This window comes from Hyla sarda, chromosome 5 (genome assembly GCF_029499605.1).
Source record: "Hyla sarda isolate aHylSar1 chromosome 5, aHylSar1.hap1, whole genome shotgun sequence".
In the NCBI taxonomy this organism is placed as follows: domain Eukaryota; kingdom Metazoa; phylum Chordata; class Amphibia; order Anura; family Hylidae; genus Hyla; species Hyla sarda.
Window position 1 is genome coordinate 383,758,005 of NC_079193.1, and position 21,934 is coordinate 383,779,938.

Below are 21,934 nucleotides of genomic sequence, written 5' to 3' on the forward strand. Positions count from 1 at the left end.
CTGTTGTGTTCTAGGGGTTAGTAGCATGTAGCCGATAGACCCTAGTAGCTAACCTTATTGGTAGAGAGCCTCAGGCAAGCCAATATACCCTTCTGTGTACTAACAGGTGACTCATCGTGGCAAAAAGAAAAATGTGGTGAGATTTCAAAAATGTTTAGACAGCTTGAGACTAAATGTATAGAAAGCTGTATATAAATGTCTAGTGAGCTTTATAAATATCTAAAGAACTACATAAATGTCTAGTTAGCCTCATAAATGTTATGGAGAGCTATAAAAATGTCTAAGGAGTTAGAAACTAAAGGTTAGACAGCTTCATCAGTGTCTAGATAGCTTCAAACTGTCTAGATAGCTTCAAAATGTCTAGCTAGCTTCTTAATTGTTTAGTCAAAATACTAGTAAGAGTATCCAGAAAATGTGAAGGTATCCAATGTTTATTCAGATTTTGTCAGGATGTATAGAACGTATTGATAATCCTGTCCTAGTCCTAGTTCCTCTGCCTTAGGGGACAGGCGTAGGTGTCGACTTGTTTTAAGTAAGGGGGTTTGTGGTGCCCGGTACCGTATTACATACGTTACCTTGTGGTGAGGTCCCCAAAGTCAGAGTCCCTAGGAACAGTGGGGGTCCTTAGTTAACCCCTCATCACCCCTCAGTTAGCTATAATTAATGTAAATATAAGTGTAAAGATGTATATTTAATATTCTTACCTTGTTAGCGTCACAGGACCTGCGGGTCATGTGACCGAGTTGCAGAACTTTATGGTTTTTGCTAAAGGAACTTTGGTGGTTTTGGACATGTGATCACCCACAATCCATTGTAACGGTGAGTGACAGCTGATTGGACCAATCCAAAACAGCTCAGCCCCTGCCCATATAAGGGAGCTGCAGCCATTTTGTCGCTCTCTTGTTCCTGCACTGCCAAGCAAGCAGCATCATTACTCTTGGGTTGCTCACTCTGGATGAGGTAGGACCTCCGCAGCTTGCAAGACAAATTACTAGGCCTAAGCCTTGAGGCCTAAGCCTGCGCTAGAGACGGATAGTTCATACAATTCCCTGCTACCTCAGCAAGATCTCTGGAACTAATCAAACCCCTAAATCCAGTGGATCTATGCTCTGACTGAGTCTAACTGAAGCTTGGTTTGTATTATACAGTGTTGTATACTTAAGTGTTAACATCTGAGAAGTTTTATACGCAGAAGTTTAAAAAGCAGGAGTTGTAAGCAGGACCCACTGTAACTGTAAGTATTACACTCCCTTGATACAAGTAGTTTTTCTTAATACTTAATAACAGCTGTTTGTCACCAAGGATATGGACAGCAGGATTGGAGGTTTTCTTCAGTGCACATTGTGCCACATGTATACATCTCTGCAGCTTCAGGGTGAATACCGCTGTGACAAATGTCAGCATGTTGCCCACCTGGAAGTTCGTATTAGAGATCTAGAGGAGCAAAATGCAACATTGAGGGCGATTGACAATCTTACAGAGCAGTTAGTGGGGTAGAAATGGAGGTTGGAGAAACTAGCCAGGAGGCCCAAGTAGGGAGCTGGGTTAATGTAGTTAGAGGGACTGGAAAGGGGGCAAGGAAAAGGAAGGTCACTTCTGCTTCTGATCTCCCAAGTAAAATTGCCAAGTTGGGCGATGATGCGAGGGCCTCAGTATCAGAGATGGCAACCCTAGTGGATACTGGTCTCTCTAACAGCCGGGGGAACAGCTCAACTAATAGTGTGGGGGATGGTAACGCAGGTAGGCCAAGACAGTTAGTTGTGGTAGGGGACTCTATAATCAGGAAGACGGATAGAATAATTTGTCGCCAAGACCACCTCAACCGAATGGTTTGCTGTCTCCCTGGTGCCAGGGTTCGGCATGTGGTGGAAAGGGTGGACAAATTACTAGGGGGGGCTGGGGATGACCCAGCTGTCGTGGTCCATGTGGGAACCAACGACAGAATACATGGTAGGTGGAGGTCCTTGAAGAATAATTACAAGGAACTCGGTGCCAAGCTGAAGGGAAGGACCTCTAAGGTTGGGTTCTCTGGAATACACCTGTGCCATGCGCATCGCAGGAAAGACAGCGGGAGCTTAGGGAGTTAAATGCATGGCTTAAGTCGTGGTGTGAGGGGGAAGGGTTTGGGTTTTTAGAGCACTGGGCTGACTTTTCATTGGGGTAAAACTCTATTCTACGGATAATTTGCACCTGAATGGAAGGGGGTCTGCTGTGCTGGGGGAGAGAATCCTGGAAGGGGTGGCAGAGTATTTAAACTAGGTGAGTGGGGGGAGGATAATAAAGCAAAGAAAGCAGACAGTGGGATGGATAGGTTAGAGAGGGGTTAGGACATAATGGTGGGTGGAGAGGAGTCCTGTGGGGGGAGGTTAAGAGCAGTGGATAAGGAGATCCATGGGTTACAAACCAGCCGTAAAAATAAATGTAGCCCGAAAAATTGTAATCCCAATAATTCAAAAAATTCCATTAGCCCCAATAACTCAATAACTACAATAAGCCCCATTAACTCAAAAAATACCGTTAGCCCCAATAACTAAAATAACAACGTTAGACCCAATAACTCAAAAAATCCCATTAGCCCCAATAACTTAAATAGTACAATTAGCCCTTATAACTCAAAAAATAACATTAACCCCAATAACTCTGAAAATCCCATTAGTGAGACTATATGTGTAAAACTTAACGGAAATGTAAAGTGTATGTTCACAAATGCCAGAAGCCTAGCAAATAAAATGGGGGAGCTTGAGGCCTTGATACTGAAGGAACATATTGATATAGTTGGGGTCACTGAGACATGGCTGGTGATATAGTTGGGGTCCCTGAGACATGGCTGGTGATATAGTTGGGGTCACTGAGACATGGCTGGTGATATAGTTGGGGTCACTGAGACATGGCTGGTGATATAGTTGGGGTCACTGAGACATGGTTGGTGATATAGTTGGGGTCACTGAGACATGGCTGGTGATATAGTTGGGGTCACTGAGACATGGCTGGTGATATAGTTGGGGTCACTGAGACATGGCTGGTGATATAGTTGGGGTCACTGAGACATGGCTGGTGATATAGTTGGGGTCACTGAGACATGGCTGGTGATATAGTTGGGGTCACTGAGACATGGCTGGTGATATAGTTGGGGTCACTGAGACATGGCTGGTGATATAGTTGGGGTCACTGAGACATGGCTGGTGATATAGTTGGGGTCACTGAGACATGGCTGGTGATATAGTTGGGGTCACTGAGACATGGCTGGTGATATAGTTGGGGTCACTGAGACATGGCTGGACTCCTCACATGACTGGGCTGTCAATCTGCAGGGGTTTACATTGTTTCGCAAGGATAGAATGAACAGAAAAGGTGGTGGAGTCTGTCTGTATGTAAGAAGTGGTATGAAAGTCAGTGTGAACGATGCCATAGTGTGTGATGATTCTGAGGATGTGGAATCACTGTGGGTAGAATTACAAAAGGAGGGAAATACTGAAAAAATAATATTTGGTGTAATGTACAGACCCCCTAATATCACTGAAGAGATAGAAGGTCGGCTGTATAAACAAATAGAGAGGCCGCCCGGGCAGGTACAGTGGTAATAATGGGAGATTTTAACTATCCAGATATAGATTGGGGTCCGGGGTTGGCTAAAACTACAAAGGGGTGACAATTCCTAAATTTATTGCAGGATAATTTTATGGGCCAGTTTGTGGAGGAACCAACAAGAAGTGATGCCTTGTGGGATCTGATCATTTCCAACAACGCAGAGCTGGTTGGTAATGTAACTGTGCGGGAAAACCTTGGGAATAGCGACCACAATATAGTTACTTTTCACTTAAAATGTAGAAAACAAAGACAGGCGGGGAAGGCAAAAACATATAACTTTAAAAAGGTAAATTTCCCTAGGCTGAGATCTGCACTACAGGACATAGACTGGGGGGAGGGGTTCTCAAATACTGATACAGAAGGTAAATGGGACATCTTTATATCAACTCTAAATAACTATACAGCTAAATATATACCAAAGGGGAACAAATATAAACGATTAAAACTAAATCCTACATGGCTGACAAATGAGGTTAAAAGAGCAATAAACAACAAAAAAAATAGCCTTCAAAAAATACAAATCTGATGGGTCAGCGATAACATTTAAACAGTACAAGGAGCTTAATAAAATCTGTAAAAATGTAATAAAAACAGCAAAAATTCAAAATGAGAGACAGGCGGCCAAAGAAAGCAAAACTAATCCTAACTATTTTTTTAGATATATAAATGCAAAAAAACCAAGGACAGAGCATGTAGGACCCCTTAATAAAGATAATGGGGAGGTTTTCACAGGCGATAAAGAGAAGGCGGAGCTACTGAATGGGTTCTTTAGTTCTGTATATACTATGGAAAAAGGAGCTGACATTGGCCAGGTCAGTGCTGGTAACACATCATGTACAGGTCAGTGCTGGTAACACATCATGTACAGGTCAGTGCTGGTAACACATCATGTACAGGTCAGTGCTGGTAACACATCATGTAATGTACTGAACTGGCTTAATGTAGAGATGTGACAAGGTAAGTTAAGTAAAGTAAATGTAAGCAAATCCCCAGGGCCGGATGGACTACACCCAAGAGTTCTTAGAGAGGTAAGGTCAGTAATATCTGTACCCCTGTTCATGATATTTAGAGATTCTCTGGTGTCTGGTATTGTGCCAAGGGACTGGCGCAAGGCGAATGCGGTACCAATCTTCAAGAAGGGCTCTAGGTCTTCGCCAGGTATATAGAGGGGGGCTGTGTATATAGAGGGGGGCTGTGTATATAGAGGATGTGTATATAGAGGGGGGCTGTGTATATATAGAGGGGGGCTGTGTATATAGAGAGGGGCTGTGTATATATAGAGGATGTGTATAGGTTACAAGATGACTTGGATAGACTAAGTGTCTGGGCCTCCACTTGGCAAATGAGATTCAATGTGGATAAATGTAAAGTTCTGCATCTGGGCACTAATAACCTGCAGCGTCGTATGTCTTAGGGGGGATTAAACTGGCAGAGTCACTGGTAGAGAAGGATCTGGGTGACTTGTAGATCACAGACTACAGAATAGCACAATGTCAGGCTGCTGCTTCCAAAGCCGGCAGGATATTGTCATGTATCAAAAGAGGCCTGGACTCCAGGGACAGGGACATAATACTCCCCCTTTATAAAGCATTGGTACGGCCTCACCTGGAATATGCTGTTCAGTTTTGGTCGCCTGTTCATAAAAGGGACACTGTGGAGCTGGAAAGGGTGCAGAGACGCGCGACTAAACTAATATGGGGCCTGGAACATCTTAGCTATGAGGAGCGATTAAAGGAGTTACAATTGTTTAGTCTTGAGAAGAGACGTTTAAGGGGGGATATGATAAACGTATATAAGTATATAAATGGCCCATACAAAAAATATGGAGAAAAAATGTTCCAGGTTAAACCCCCCCCAAAGGACGAGGGGGCACTCCCTCCGTCTGGAGAAGAAAAGGTTTAGTCTAAAGGGGCGACACGCCTTCTTTACCATAAGGACTGTGAATTTATAGAACAGTCTACCTCAGGAACTGGTCACAGCAGGAACAATTAACAGCTTTAAAACAGGGTTAGATACATTCCTGGAACAAAATAACATTAATGCTTATGCAGAATTATAAAACTACATCCCTTTCCCTTATCCCCTTACACCCTTCCCTTCAATTCCCTGCTTGGACTTGATGGACGTATGTCTTTTTTCAACCATACTGTCAGAATTCGGCAAGCTGGAGGTGGATCCTCTGTGTCAGAGAGGGATTGGCGTGGACCGTGCGGGCGGACCGGTTCTAAGTTGCTACTGGTATTCACCAGAGCCCGCCGCAAAGCAGGATGGTCTTGCAGCGGTGGTAGCAACCAGGTCGTATCCACCGGCAACGGCTCAACCTCTCTGACTGCTGAGATAGGTGCGGTACAAGGGAGTAGACAAGAGCAAGGTCGGACGTAGCAGAAGGTCAGGGCAGGCAGCAAGGATCGTAGTCAGGGGCAACGGCAAGAGGTCTGGAACACTGGCTGGGGCCATACAAAGAACGCTTTCACTGACACAATGGCAACAAGATCTGGCCAGTAAGTGAAGGGGAAGTGAGGTTATATAGGGAAGTGCACAGGTGAACACACTAATTAGAACCAGGCGCCAATCAGTGGCACACCGGCCCTTTAAATCGCAGAGAGCCGGCGCGCGCGCGCCCTAGGGAGCGGGGCCGCGCGTGCCGGGACAGAACAGACGGGGAGTGAGTCTGCTAAGCGGGCCGGGATGCGAATCGCAAGCGGGCGCGTCCTGCATCGCGGATCGCATCCCGGCTAGAGACATTGTCGCAGCGCTCTCGGTCAGCGGGTCAGCGCTGCGAACAGGAAAACGCTGCGAGCGCTCCAGGGAGGAGCGGGGACCCGGAGCGCTCGGTGTAACAGTACCCCCCCCCCTTGGGTCTCCCCCTCTTTTTGGAACCTGAAAATTTGTGAATGAGGTCCTTGTCTAGAATGTTATCCTCGGGTTCCCATGACCTCTCCTCAGGACCGCAATTCTCCCAATCTACAACAATTTTTTTTTTACCTCTGACCGTCTTAGATGCGAGAATTTCTTTAACCGAGAAGACATCTGAGGACCCGGAGACAGGAGTAGGAGCGACAACCTTGGGAGAGAAGTGGTTAAGGATGAGCGGTTTAAGGAGAGAAACATGAAAAGCGTTAGGAATACGGAGAGAAGGGGGAAGAATGAGTTTGTAGGAGACAGGATTGATTTGGCACTTGATTTTAAAGGGTCCAAGATAACGTGGTCCCAGTTTATAACTGGGGACACGGAAGCGGATATACTTGGCGGAGAGCCACACTTTGTCTCCAGGAACAAAGACAGGAGGAGTTCTTTTTTTGTCGGCATGCTTCTTCATCCGGGATGAGGCCTGTAAGAGGGATTTTTGAGTCTCTTTCCAGATGGTGGAGAAGTCCCGGGTAACCTCATCAACAGCGGGCAAACCAGAAGGCGTGGGAGTGGGGAGGGGGGGAAGAGGGTGACGGCCGTACACCACGAAGAACGGGGATTTAGCAGAGGATTCAGAGATTTTGAAATTGTACGAGAATTCAGCCCAGGGTAGAAGATCGGCCCAATCATTCTGGCGGGAGGAAACAAAATGTCACAAATAGTCACCAAGAACCTGGTTAACTCTCTCTACTTGCCCATTGGATTGGGGATGATAGGAAGACGAGAAATTTAATTTGATTTTGAGTTTATTACAGAGAGCCCTCCAGAATTTTGACACAAATTGAACGCCTCTATCCGAGACGATATGCGTGGTGAGCCCGTGAAGGTGAAAAATGTGCACAAAAAATTGTTTCGCCAACTGTGGCGCAGAAGGAAGACCTGGAAGTGAAATAAAATGTGCCATCTTGGAAAAACGATCAACGACCACCCAAAGGACTGTGTTGCCATGGGATAAAGGCAGGTCCGTTATAAAGTCCATGGCAATCTGAGACCATGGTAGCTCAGGAACAGGCAAAGGATGAAGGAGACCGGCAGGCTTCTGGCGAGGAGTCTTGTCCCGGGCACAGACTGTACAAGCCCGAACAAAATCAGCAACATCTGCTTCCAGGGTAGGCCACCAATAAAATCGAGAGATGAGTTGGATGGACTTTTTGACGCCAGCATGGCCGGCGAAGTGCGAGGAGTGTCCCCACCTGAGAATCTTGAGGTGCTGGCGTGGAGGGACGAAAGTCTTTCCAGGAGGTGTTTGTCTGATGGAAGCTGGGGAAGAGGAGATCAGACAGTCAGGAGGAACAGAGTGTTGCAGGGGGGCTTCCATTTCAGAGGCATCCGAGGAACGAGAGAGGGCGTCAGCCCTGATGTTCTTGTCAGCAGGGCGAAAATAAATCTCAAAGTTAAAACGGGCAAAAAACAACGACCACCTAGCCTGGCGTGGGTTCAGCCGTTGGGCAGACTGAAGATAAGAGAGATTCTTGTGATCAGTGTATATAATAATTGGGTATTTGGAGCCCTCCAGCAGGTGCCTCCATTCCTCAAGGGCTAGTTTTATGGCCAGCAGTTCTCTTTTTTGTAGGAGTACAGCTCTGGCTCCCACCGAAGAGGCGTCTACTTCCAGAGAGAAGGGATTAGATGGATCAGGTCTGGAGAGTACGGGAGCAGAAGAAAAGGCAGTTTTGAGACGGTTAAATGCCTCGTCCGCTTGGGGAGACCAGGACTTAGGATTGGCGTTTTTCTTGGTTAGGGCCACAATTGGGGCCACAATGGTGGAAAAATGTGGAATAAATTGTCGATAGTAATTGGCAAACCCCAAAAAGCGTTGGATAGCTCGGAGTCCGGAGGGGCATGGCCCATCTAACACGGCTGACAGTTTGTCTGGGTTCATTTGAAGTCCCTGGCCGGAGACTAAATATCCTAGGAAGGGAAGAGATTGGCATTCAAAGAGACATTTCTCCATCTTGGCATATAATTGATTGTCACGGAGTCTCTGGAGCACCAGGCGGACATGACGGTGGTGTTCTTCGAGGTTAGAAGAGAAAATCTAAATGTCGTCCAAGTAAACCACCACACAGGTGTATAACAGATCACGAAAAATTTCATTTACAAAGTCCTGGAAGACAGCAGGGGCGTTGCAGAGCTCAAAGGGCATAACCAGATATTCAAAGTGTCCGTCTCTGGTATTAAATGCGGTCTTCCACTCATCCCCTTCCCTGATGCGGATGAGATTATATGCACCTCTTAAATCCAATTTGGTGAAGATGTTAGCGCCACGTAGGCGATCAAATAGTTCCGAGATAAGAGGCAGGGGATAGCGTTTTTGTCACGATTCGGCTGGCAGGAGGTGGATCCACTGTGCCAGAGAGGGATTGGCGTGGACCGTGCTAGTGGACCGGTTCTAAGTTACTACTGGTTTTCACCAGAGCCCGCCGCAAAGCGGGATGGTCTTGCAGCGGCGGTAGTAACCAGGTCGTATCCACTAGCAATGGCTCAACCTCTCTGACTGCTGAAGATAGGCGCGGTACAAGGGAGTAGACAAGAGCAAGGTCGGACGTAGCAGAAGGTCGGGGCAGGCAGCAAGGATCGTAGTCAGGGGCAACGGCAGGAGGTCTGGAACACAGGCTAGGAACACACAAGGGAACGCTTTCACTGGCACGATGGCAACAAGATCCGGCGAGGGAGTGCAGGGGAAGTGAGGTATACATAGGGAGTGCACAGGTGAACACACTGATTAGACCCACTGCGCCAATCAGCGGCGCAGTGGCCCTTTAAATCGCAGAGACCCGGCGCGCGCGCGCCCTAGGGAGCGGGGCCGCGCGCGCCGGGACAGGACCGACGGGGAGCGAGTCAGGTACGGGAGCCGGGGTGCGCATCGCGAGCGGGCGCCACCCGCATCGCGAATCGCATCCCGGCTGGGGGCGGTATCGCAGCGCACCCGGTCAGTAGATCTGACCGGGGCGCTGCAGTAGCGAGGATGTTGCGAGCGCTCCGGGGAGGAGCGGGGACCCGGAGCGCTCGGCGTAACAGTACCCCCCCCCCTTGGGTCTCCCCCTCTTCTTGGAGCCTGGGAACCTGAGGAGCAGACTTTTGTCTAGGATGTTGTCCTCAGGTTCCCAGGATCTCTCTTCAGGTCCACAGCCCTCCCAATCAACCAAAAAGAACCTTTTTCCTCTGACCGTCTTGGAGGCCAGTATCTCCTTCACTGAGAAGACGTCAGAAGAACCGGAAACAGGAGTGGGAGAAACAAGCTTGGGAGAGAAACGGTTGATGATGAGTGGTTTAAGAAGAGAGACATGAAAGGCATTAGGAATACGAAGAGAAGGAGGAAGAAGGAGTTTGTAAGAGACAGGATTAATTTGGCACAAGACTTTGAAAGGACCAAGATAGCGTGGTCCCAGTTTGTAACTGGGGACACGAAAGCGGACATATTTAGCGGAGAGCCATACCTTGTCTCCGGGAGCAAAAATGGGGGGAGCTCTTCTTTTCTTATCGGCAAACTTTTTCATGCGAGATGAAGCCTGTAAAAGAGAATTTTGGGTCTCTTTCCATATGGTGGAAAGATCACGAGTCACTTCATCTACGGCCGTACACCACGAAAAATGGGGATTTAGCAGAAGATTCAGAGACTCTAAAGTTGTACGAGAATTCGGCCCAAGGTAGAAGATCTGCCCAGTCATCCTGGCGGGAGGAAACAAAATGCCGTAAATAGTCACCCAGGACCTGGTTAATTCTTTCTACTTGCCCATTGGATTGAGGATGATAAGCAGAAGAGAAGTTTAATTTAATCTTGAGTTGTTTACAGAGAGCCCTCCAGAATTTAGACACGAATTGGACACCTCTATCCGAGACAATCTGCGTGGGCAAACCGTGAAGACGAAAAATGTGTACAAAAAATTGTTTTGCCAACTGAGGCGCTGAAGGAAGACCAGGAAGAGGAATAAAATGTGCCATCTTGGAAAATCGATCAACGACCACCCAAACAACAGTGTTGCCACGGGATGGGGGCAGGTCTGTAATAAAGTCCATACCAATCAGAGACCAAGGCTGTTCGGGGACAGGCAGAGGGTGAAGGAGACCAGCAGGCTTCTGGCGAGGAGTCTTATCCCGGGCACAGACAATACAGGCCCGCACAAAATCCACAACATCTGTTTCCAGAGTCGGCCACCAATAGAAACGAGAGATGAGTTGCAAGGACTTTTTGATGCCCGCATGGCCTGCTAGGTGGGAGGAGTGACCCCATTTGAGAATCCCGATACGCTGGCGTGGAGAAACAAAGGTCTTCCCTGGAGGAGTTTGCCTGATGGAGGCTGGAGAAGAGGAGATCAGACAGTCAGGAGGAATGATGTGTTGCGGAGAGACCTCTACTTCCGAGGCATCCGAGGAACGAGAGAGAGCATCGGCCCTAATGTTCTTGTCGGCAGGGCGAAAATGAATTTCAAAGTTAAAACGGGCAAAGAACAACGACCACCTGGCCTGGCGAGGATTCAGCCGTTGGGCAGACTGGAGATAGGAGAGATTCTTGTGATCGGTGAAAATGATAACTGGAAATTTTGATCCCTCCAGCAGATGCCTCCATTCCTCAAGTGCCAATTTAATGGCCAGTAGTTCTCGATCCCCGATGGAGTAGTTCCTCTCCGCCGGAGAGAAGGTCCTATAAAAAAAACCACAAGTAACAGCATGCCCGGAAGAATTTTTTTGTAGAAGGACCGCTCCAGCTCCCACTGAGGAGGCATCAACCTCCAATAGGAAGGGTTTAGATGGGTCAGGTCTGGAGAGCACGGGAGCAGAAGAAAAGGCAGACTTGAGCCGTTTAAATGCGTCTTCCGCTTGAGGAGACCAGGACTTAGGATTGGCATTCTTCTTGGTTAAAGCCACGATAGGAGCCACAATAGTGGAAAAATGTGGAATAAATTGTCTGTAATAATTGGCGAACCCCAAAAAACGTTGGATAGCACGGAGTCCGGAGGGGCGTGGCCAATCTAAGACGGCAGAGAGTTTATCTGGGTCCATTTGTAGTCCCTGGCCAGAGACCAAGTATCCTAGGAAAGGAAGAGATTGACATTCAAACAGACATTTCTCCATTTTGGCATAAAGTTGATTGTCTCGAAGTCTCTGAAGAACCATGCGGACATGCTGGCGATGTTCTTCTAAGTTGGCAGAAAAAATCAGAATATCATCCAGATACACAACAACACAGGAATATAAGAGATCACGAAAAATTTCATGAACAAAGTCTTGGAAGACGGCAGGGGCGTTGCACAGGCCAAAGGGCATGACCAGATACTCAAAGTGTCCATCTCTGGTGTTAAATGCAGTTTTCCATTCGTCCCCCTCCCTGATGCGGATGAGATTATATGCACCTCTTAAGTCCAGTTTGGTAAAGATGTGGGCACCTTGAAGGCGATCAAAGAGTTCAGAGATAAGAGGTAGGGGGTAGCGTTTTTTTACCGTGATTTTATTAAGTCCGCGGTAATCAATGCAAGGACGTAGGGAGCCATCTTTTTTGGACACAAAGAAAAATCCAGCTCCAGCAGGAGAGGAGGATTTGCGGATAAACCCCTTTTTTAAATTTTCCTGGATGTATTCAGACATAGCAAGAGTCTCTGGGGTGGACAGAGGGTAAATTCTGCCCCGGGGTGGAGTAGTGCCCGGGAGGAGGTCAATAGGACAGTCAAAAGGCCTGTGAGGGGGTAAAGTCTCAGCTTGCTTTTTGCAAAATACGTCAGCATAGTCCATATAAGCCTTAGGGAGACCGGTTACAGGAGGAACCACAGGGTCACGGCAGGGAGTACTGGGAACCGGTTTAAGACAGTCCTTGAAACAAGAAGTACCCCAGCTCTTGATCTCTCCTGTGGACCAATCAAGGGTTGGGGAATGGCGTTGAAGCCACGGTAGTCCAAAAACTAAATTTTTTCGTGATGAGGTCCGATGCACATTAGGAGGGGTTCCGTGCGGTAACGCACGGCACAGTCCAATCTTTCATTGTTAACACAATTGATGTAGAGGGGTCTGGCGAGACAGGTCACAGGGATGTTGAACCTGTTGATGAGAGAGGCCAAAATAAAATTTCCTGCAGATCCGGAATCCAAGAAGGCCTTAGTAGAGAAGGAGAAGGTAGAGGCAGATATCCGCACAGGCACAGTAAGGCGTGGAGAAGCAGAGTTGACATCAAGAACTGTGTCACCTTTGTGCGGAGTCAGCGTACGTCTTTCCAGGCGGGGAGGATTGATAGGACAATCCTTCAGGAAGTGTTCGGTACCGGCACAGTACAGGCAAAGATTCTCCATGCGGCGTCGTGTCCTCTCTTGAGGTGTCAAGCGAGACCGGTCAACTTGCATAGCCTCCACGGCGGGAGGCACAGGAACGGATTGCAGAGGACCAGAGGAGAGAGGAGCCGGGGAGAAAAAACGCCTCGTGCGAACAAAGTCCATATCCTGGCGGAGCTCCTGACGCCTTTCGGAAAAACGCATGTCAATGCGAGTGGCAAGATGAATGAGTTCATGTAGGTTAGCAGGAATTTCTCGTGCGGCCAGAACATCTTTAATGTTGCTGGATAGGCCTTTTTTAAAGGTCGCGCAGAGGGCCTCATTATTCCAGGATAATTCGGAAGCAAGAGTACGGAATTGGATGGCGTACTCGCCAACGGAAGAATTACCCTGGACCAGGTTCAGCAGGGCAGTCTCAGCAGAAGAGGCTCGGGCAGGTTCCTCAAAGACACTTCGAATTTCCGAGAAGAAGGAGTGTACAGAGGCAGTGACGGGGTCATTGCGGTCCCAGAGCGGTGTGGCCCATGACAGAGCCTTCCCAGACAGAAGGCTGACTACGAAAGCCACCTTAGACCTTTCAGTAGGAAACTGGTCAGACATCATCTCCAAGTGCAGGGAACATTGTGAAAGAAAGCCACGGCAAAACTTAGAGTCCCCATCAAATTTATCCGGCAAAGAAAGTCGTAGGCCGGAAGCGGCCACTCGCTGTGGAGGAGGTGCAGGAGCTGGCGGAGGAGATGATTGCTGAAGCTGTGGTAGTAACTGCTGTAGCATCACGGTCAGTTGAGACAGCTGGTGGCCTTGTTGCGCTATCTGTTGCGACTGCTGGGCGACCACCGTGGTGAGGTCGGCGACAACTGGCAGTGGAACTTCAGCGGGATCCATGGCCGGATCTACTGTCACGATTCGGCTGGCAGGAGGTGGATCCACTGTGCCAGAGAGGGATTGGCGTGGACCGTGCTAGTGGACCGGTTCTAAGTTACTACTGGTTTTCACCAGAGCCCGCCGCAAAGCGGGATGGTCTTGCAGCGGCGGTAGTAACCAGGTCGTATCCACTAGCAACGGCTCAACCTCTCTGACTGCTGAAGATAGGCGCGGTACAAGGGAGTAGACAAGAGCAAGGTCGGACGTAGCAGAAGGTCGGGGCAGGCAGCAAGGATCGTAGTCAGGGGCAACGGCAGGAGGTCTGGAACACAGGCTAGGAACACACAAGGGAACGCTTTCACTGGCACGATGGCAACAAGATCCGGCGAGGGAGTGCAGGGGAAGTGAGGTATACATAGGGAGTGCACAGGTGAACACACTGATTAGACCCACTGCGCCAATCAGCGGCGCAGTGGCCCTTTAAATCGCAGAGACCCGGCGCGCGCGCGCCCTAGGGAGCGGGGCCGCGCGCGCCGGGACAGGACCGACGGGGAGCGAGTCAGGTACGGGAGCCGGGGTGCGCATCGCGAGCGGGCGCCACCCGCATCGCGAATCGCATCCCGGCTGGGGGCGGTATCGCAGCGCACCCGGTCAGTAGATCTGACCGGGGCGCTGCAGTAGCGAGGATGTTGCGAGCGCTCCGGGGAGGAGCGGGGACCCGGAGCGCTCGGCGTAACAGTTTTTTTATAGTGATCTTATTAAGACCGCGGTAATCGATGCATGGCCGTAAGGAACCGTCTTTTTTGGAGACAAAGAAGAACCCCGCTCCTGCAGGGGAGGAAGACTTGCGGATGAATCCCCTTTTTAAGTTTTCTTGGATGTAATCCGACATGGCTTGTGTTTCAGGAGCTGACAGAGGATAGATCCTGCCCCGGGGTGGAGTAGTACCAGGAAGGAGATCAATAGGGCAGTCATAAGGCCTGTGAGGAGGCAAAGTCTCTGCTTTTTTTTTTGCAAAAAACTTCAGCATAGTCCAAGTAGGCCTTGGGGAGACCAGGTGTAGGAGGAGCCATAGGGGTTTGACTGGCAGGACTGGGAGCAGACGTGAGGCATTTTTTGTGGCAAGAAGCACCCCAGTTCTTGATTTCCCCGGTGGTCCAGTCAAGGGTAGGGGAATGGCGTTGGAGCCAAGGCAGTCCGAGAAGAATTTCAGAAGTGCAGTTAGAGAGGACCAGAAATTCAATTTTTTCGTGATGAGGTCCAATGCACATTAAGAGGGGTTCTGTGCGGTAACGCACAGTACAGTCCTATCTTTCACCATTAACTGAAGTAATGTAGAGAGGTCTGGCGAGACTGGTCACTGGGATGTTGAACCTGTTAACAAAAGAGGCCAAAATAAAATTTCCTGCAGATCCAGAATTCAAGAAGGCCACAGCTGAGAAGGAGAAGTTAGAAGAAGAAATTCGCACAGGTACAGTAAGACGTGGAGAAGCAGAGTTCACACCTAGAGCTGTCTCACCTTTGTGCGGGATCGGAGTGCGTCTTTCCTGACGTGGAGGTCGGATAGGACAATCCTTCAAGAAGTGTTCGGTACTGGCACAGTACAGGCATAGGTTCTCATTGCGGCGGCGTGTCCTCTCTTGTGGTGTCAGGTGAGACCGGTCTACTTGCATAGTCTCCACGGCGGAAGGCACAGGAACAGATTGCAGTGGACCAGAGAAGAGAGGAGCCGGGGAGAGAAACCGCCTGGTGCGAACAAAGTCCATATCCTGAAGGAGCTCCTGGCGTCTTTCGGAAAAACGCATGTCAATGCAGGTGGCCAAATGAATAAGTTCATGCAGGTTGGCAGGGATTTCCTGTGCGGCCAGCACATCTTTGATGTTACTGGATAGGCCTTTTTTGAAGGTCGCGCAGAGGGCCTCCTTATTCCAAGATAATTCGGAGGGGAGAGTACGAAATTGGATGGCGTACTCGCCTACTGAAGAATTACCCTGGACCAGGTTCAGCAGGGCAGTCTCAGCAGAAGAAGCTCGGGCTGGTTCCTCGAAGACACTTCGAATCTCAGCGAAAAAGGAGTGTACGGAGGCAGTGACAGGATCATTGCGGTCCCAGAGCGGTGTGGCCCATGACAGGGCCTTCCCAGACAGGAGACTAACCACGAAAGCCACCTTTGACCGTTCAGTTGGAAATTGGTCCGACATCATCTCCAAATGCAGGGAACATTGCGAGAGAAAACCACGGCAAAGTCTAGAGTCCCCATCGAACTTGTCTGGCAAAGATAAACGGAGGCTGGATGTGGCCACTCGCTGCGTTGGAGGTGCAGGAGCTGGCGGAGGAGATGGTTGCTGAAGCTGTGGTAGAAGCTGCTGTAGCATCAAAGTCAGTTGAGACAGCTGGTGGCCTTGTTGCGCTATCTGTTGCGACTGCTGGGCGACCACCGTGGTAAGGTCAGCGACAACTGGCAGCGGGACCTCAGCGGGATCCATGGCCGGATCTACTGTCAGGATTCGGCAAGCTGGAGGTGGATCCTCTGTGTCATAGATGGATTGGCGTGGACCGTGCCGGCGGACCGGTTGTAAGTTGCTACTGGTATTCACCAGAGCCCGCCGCAAAGCAGGATGGTCTTGCAGCGGCGGTAGAAACCAGGTCGTATCCACCGGCAATGGCTCAACCTCTCTGACTGCTGAGATAGGCGCGGTACAAGGGATTAGGCAAGAGCAAGGTCGGACATAGCAGAAGGTCAGGGCAGGCAGCAAGGATCATAGTCAGGGGCAACGGCAAGAGGTCTGGAACACTGGCTTGGGACATACAAAGAACGCTTTCACTGGCACAATGGCAACAAGATCCGGCAAGGAAGTGAAGGGAAGTGAGGTAATATAGGGAAGTGCACAGGTGAACACACTAATTAGAACCAGGCGCCAATCAGTGGCGCACCGGCCCTTTAAATCGCAGAGAGCCGGCGCGCGCGCACCCTAGGGAGCGGGGCCGCGCGCGCCGGGACAGAACAGACGGGGAACGAGTCTGGTAAGCGGGCCGGGATGCAAATCGCGAGCGGGCGCGTCCTGCATCGCGGATGGCATCCCGGCTAGAGACATTATCGCAGCGCTCCCGGTCAGCGGGTCTGACCGGGGCGCTGCGAACAGGAAAACGCTGCGAGCGCTCCGGGGAGGAGCGGGGACCCGGAGCGCTCGGCGTAACACATACTAACTATGTAACTATGTAAATACAATCCTCTAAAGCTAATGAGAACTTTCCGGTCCTAAGCATCTGTCAGTCACTGCTGTGCTGTTTCAATAGACTCCGCAAGTTTTCAGTTCAGCACTGCTGTGGACAATCTATTTGTTTCACACTCACCTATCGCTCTTGGGAAGGGTGGCGATAGGCCCAGCATCACTACAGAGTTTTAACCCTCACCCTGACGTCACGAGTGACAAGGGTTAACAGCGCCCTTTCAGTATCTAGAACAGCAACACCCCAACTACCCTACACCCCACAAGGCTTTTCCACACAGATCCTCACCACAGTAGTTTGTGCTGCTCTCCCTTACATTATATATGTATATATTATGGTGGACTCACAAATGGGATGTTTTGTATATACAGTCGCTGTATTGCGTGACTCTGTGTTAGTAATTCTAGCTGTCACACTATTTATATCTTTGGGTGTGACATTTCAGAATAGTTTTTTTTGTATTTCATTTCACAATAAGGTGGGGCTGGTGGAAACTGCTATGTTACTGGTTATGTCTATTATATACATGAAGCCCTGAATATATAGAGTCCGAGCCTCCCCCAAACACACAGATCACAATGGCAGCGAACACAAGTATCCTCCTGGGGATCATCCTCTGCGCCACCACAGGTAACACCCTACACCCGCCTAATGGGGGCGCTACTACTGATATATATATATATACTGTAATGATGGGGACACTACTACTGATATATATATATAATACTGTAATGATGAGGACACTACTACTGATATATATATATAATACTGTAATGATGAGGACACTACTACTGATATATATATATATATAATACTGTAATGATGAGGACACTACTACTGATATATATATATAATACTGTAATGATGAGGACACTACTACTGATATATATATATATAATACTGTAATGATGGGGACACTACTACTGATATATATATATATATAATACTGTAATGATGAGGACACTACTACTGATTTATATATATATAATACTGTAATGATGGGGACACTACTACTGATATATATATATATAATACTGTAATGATGAGGACACTACTACTGATATATATATATATATATATATATAATACTGTAATGATGAGGACACTACTACTGATATATATATATATAATACTGTAATGATGAGGACACTACTACTGATATATATATATATATAATACTGTAATGATGGGGACACTACTACTGATATATATATATATAATACTGTAATGATGAGGACACTACTACTGATATATATATAATACTGTAATGATGGGGACACTACTACTGATATATATATATATATATATAATACTGTAATGATGAGGACACTACTACTGATATATATATATATATATAATACTGTAATGATGAGGACACTACTACTGATATATATATATATATAATACTGTAATGATGGGGACACTACTACTGATATATATATATATATAATACTGTAATGATGAGGACACTACTACTGATATATATATATATATATAATACTGTAATGATGAGGACACTACTACTGATTTATATATATATATAATACTGTAATGATGAGGACACTACTACTGATATATATATATATAATACTGTAATGATGAGGACACTACTACTGATATATATATATATAATACTGTAATGATGAGGACACTACTACTGATATATATATATATAATACTGTAATGATGAGGACACTACTACTGATATATATATATATATATAATACTGTAATGATGAGGACACTACTACTGATTTATATATATATATAATACTGTAATGATGAGGACACTACTACTGATATATATATATATAATACTGTAATGATGAGGACACTACTACTGATATATATATATATAATACTGTAATGATGAGGACACTACTACTGATATATATATATATAATACTGTAATGATGAGGACACTACTACTGATATATATATATATAATACTGTAATGATGAGGACACTACTACTGATATATATATATATAATACTGTAATGATGGGGACACTACTACTGATATATATATATATATATAATACTGTAATGATGAGGACACTACTACTGATATATATATATAATACTGTAATGATGAGGACACTACTACTGATATATATATATATATATATATACTGTAATGATGAGGACACTACTACTGATATATATATATATATAATACTGTAATGATGAGGACACTACTACTGATATATATATATATATAATACTGTAATGATGAGGACACTACTACTGATATATATATATATATAATACTGTAATGATGAGGACACTACTACTGATATATATATATATAATACTGTAATGATGAGGACACTACTACTGATATATATATATAATACTGTAATGATGAGGACACTACTACTGATATATATATATATAATACTGTAATGATGAGGACACTACTACTGATATATATATATATAATACTGTAATGATGGGGACACTACTACTGATATATATATATATATAATACTGTAATGATGAGGACACTACTACTGATATATATATATATAATACTGTAATGATGAGGACACTACTACTGATATATATATATATAATACTGTAATGATGAGGACACTACTACTGATATATATATATATATATAATACTGTAATGATGGGGACACTACTACTGATATATATATATATATATATATAATACTGTAATGATGAGGACACTACTACTGATATATATATATATATAATACTGTAATGATGAGGACACTACTACTGATATATATATATATATAATACTGTAATGATGAGGACACTACTACTGATATATATATATATATAATACTGTAATGATGGGGACACTACTACTGATATATATATATATATATACTGTAATGATGAGGACACTACTACTGATATATATATATATAATACTGTAATGATGGGGACACTACTACTGATATATATATATATATAATACTGTAATGATGAGGACACTACTACTGATATATATATATATAATACTGTAATGATGGGGACACTACTACTGATATATATATATATATAATACTGTAATGATGAGGACACTACTACTGATATATATATATATAATACTGTAATGATGGGGACACTACTACTGATATATATATATATATAATACTGTAATGATGAGGACACTACTACTGATATATATATATATATAATACTGTAATGATGGGGACACTACTACTGATATATATATATATATAATACTGTAATGATGGGGACACTACTACTGATATATATATATAATACTGTAATGATGGGGACACTACTACTGATATATATATATATAATACTGTAATGATGAGGACACTACTACTGATATATATATATAATACTGTAATGATGGGGACACTACTACTGATATATATATATATAATACTGTAATGATGGGGACACTACTACTGATATATATATATTATACTGTAATGATGGGGACACTACTACTGATATATATATATATAATACTGTAATGATGGGGACACTACTACTGATATATATATATAATACTGTAATGATGGGGACACTACTACTGATATATATATATATAATACTGTAATGATGAGGACACTACTACTGATATATATATATATAATACTGTAATGATGAGGACACTACTACTGATATATATATATATAATACTGTAATGATGGGGACACTACTACTGATATATATATATAATACTGTAATGATGGGGACACTACTACTGATATATATATATATAATACTGTAATGATGAGGACACTACTACTGATATATATATATATAATACTGTAATGATGAGGACACTACTACTGATATATATATATATAATACTGTAATGATGGGGACACTACTACTGATATATATATATAATACTGTAATGATGGGGACACTACTACTGATATATATATATAATACTGTAATGATGAGGACACTACTACTGATATATATATATAATACTGTAATGATGGGGACACTACTACTGATATATATATATAATACTGTAATGATGGGGACACTACTACTGATATATATATATATAATACTGTAATGATGGGGACACTACTACTGATATATATATATATAATACTGTAATGATGGGGACACTACTACTGATATATATATATATAATACTGTAATGATGAGGACACTACTACTGATATATATATATAATACTGTAATGATGAGGACACTACTACTGATATATATATATATATAATACTGTAATGATGGGGACACTACTACTGATATATATATATATATAATACTGTAATGATGAGGACACTACTACTGATATATATATATATAATACTGTAATGATGAGGACACTACTACTGATATATATATATATAATACTGTAATGATGAGGACACTACTACTGATATATATATATAATAGTGTAATGATGAGGACACTACTACTGATATATATATATATATAATACTGTAATGATGAGGACACTACTACTGATATATATATATATAATACTGTAATGATGAGGACACTACTACTGATATATATATATATAATACTGTAATGATGAGGACACTACTACTGATATACATATATATATATATAATACTGTAATGATGAGGACACTACTACTGATATATATATATAATACTGTAATGATGAGGACACTACTACTGATATATATATATATAATACTGTAATGATGAGGACACTACTACTGATATATATATATATAATACTGTAATGATGGGGACACTACTACTGATATATATATATAATACTGTAATGATGGGGACACTACTACTGATATATATATATATAATACTGTAATGATGAGGACACTACTACTGATATATATATATAATACTGTAATGATGAGGACACTACTACTGATATATATATAATACTGTAATGATGAGGACACTACTACTGATATATATATATAATACTGTAATGATGGGGACACTACTACTGATATATATATATATATAATACTGTAATGATGGGGACACTACTACTGATATATATATATAATACTGTAATGATGGGGACACTACTACTGATATATATATATATATAATACTGTAATGATGGGGACACTACTACTGATATA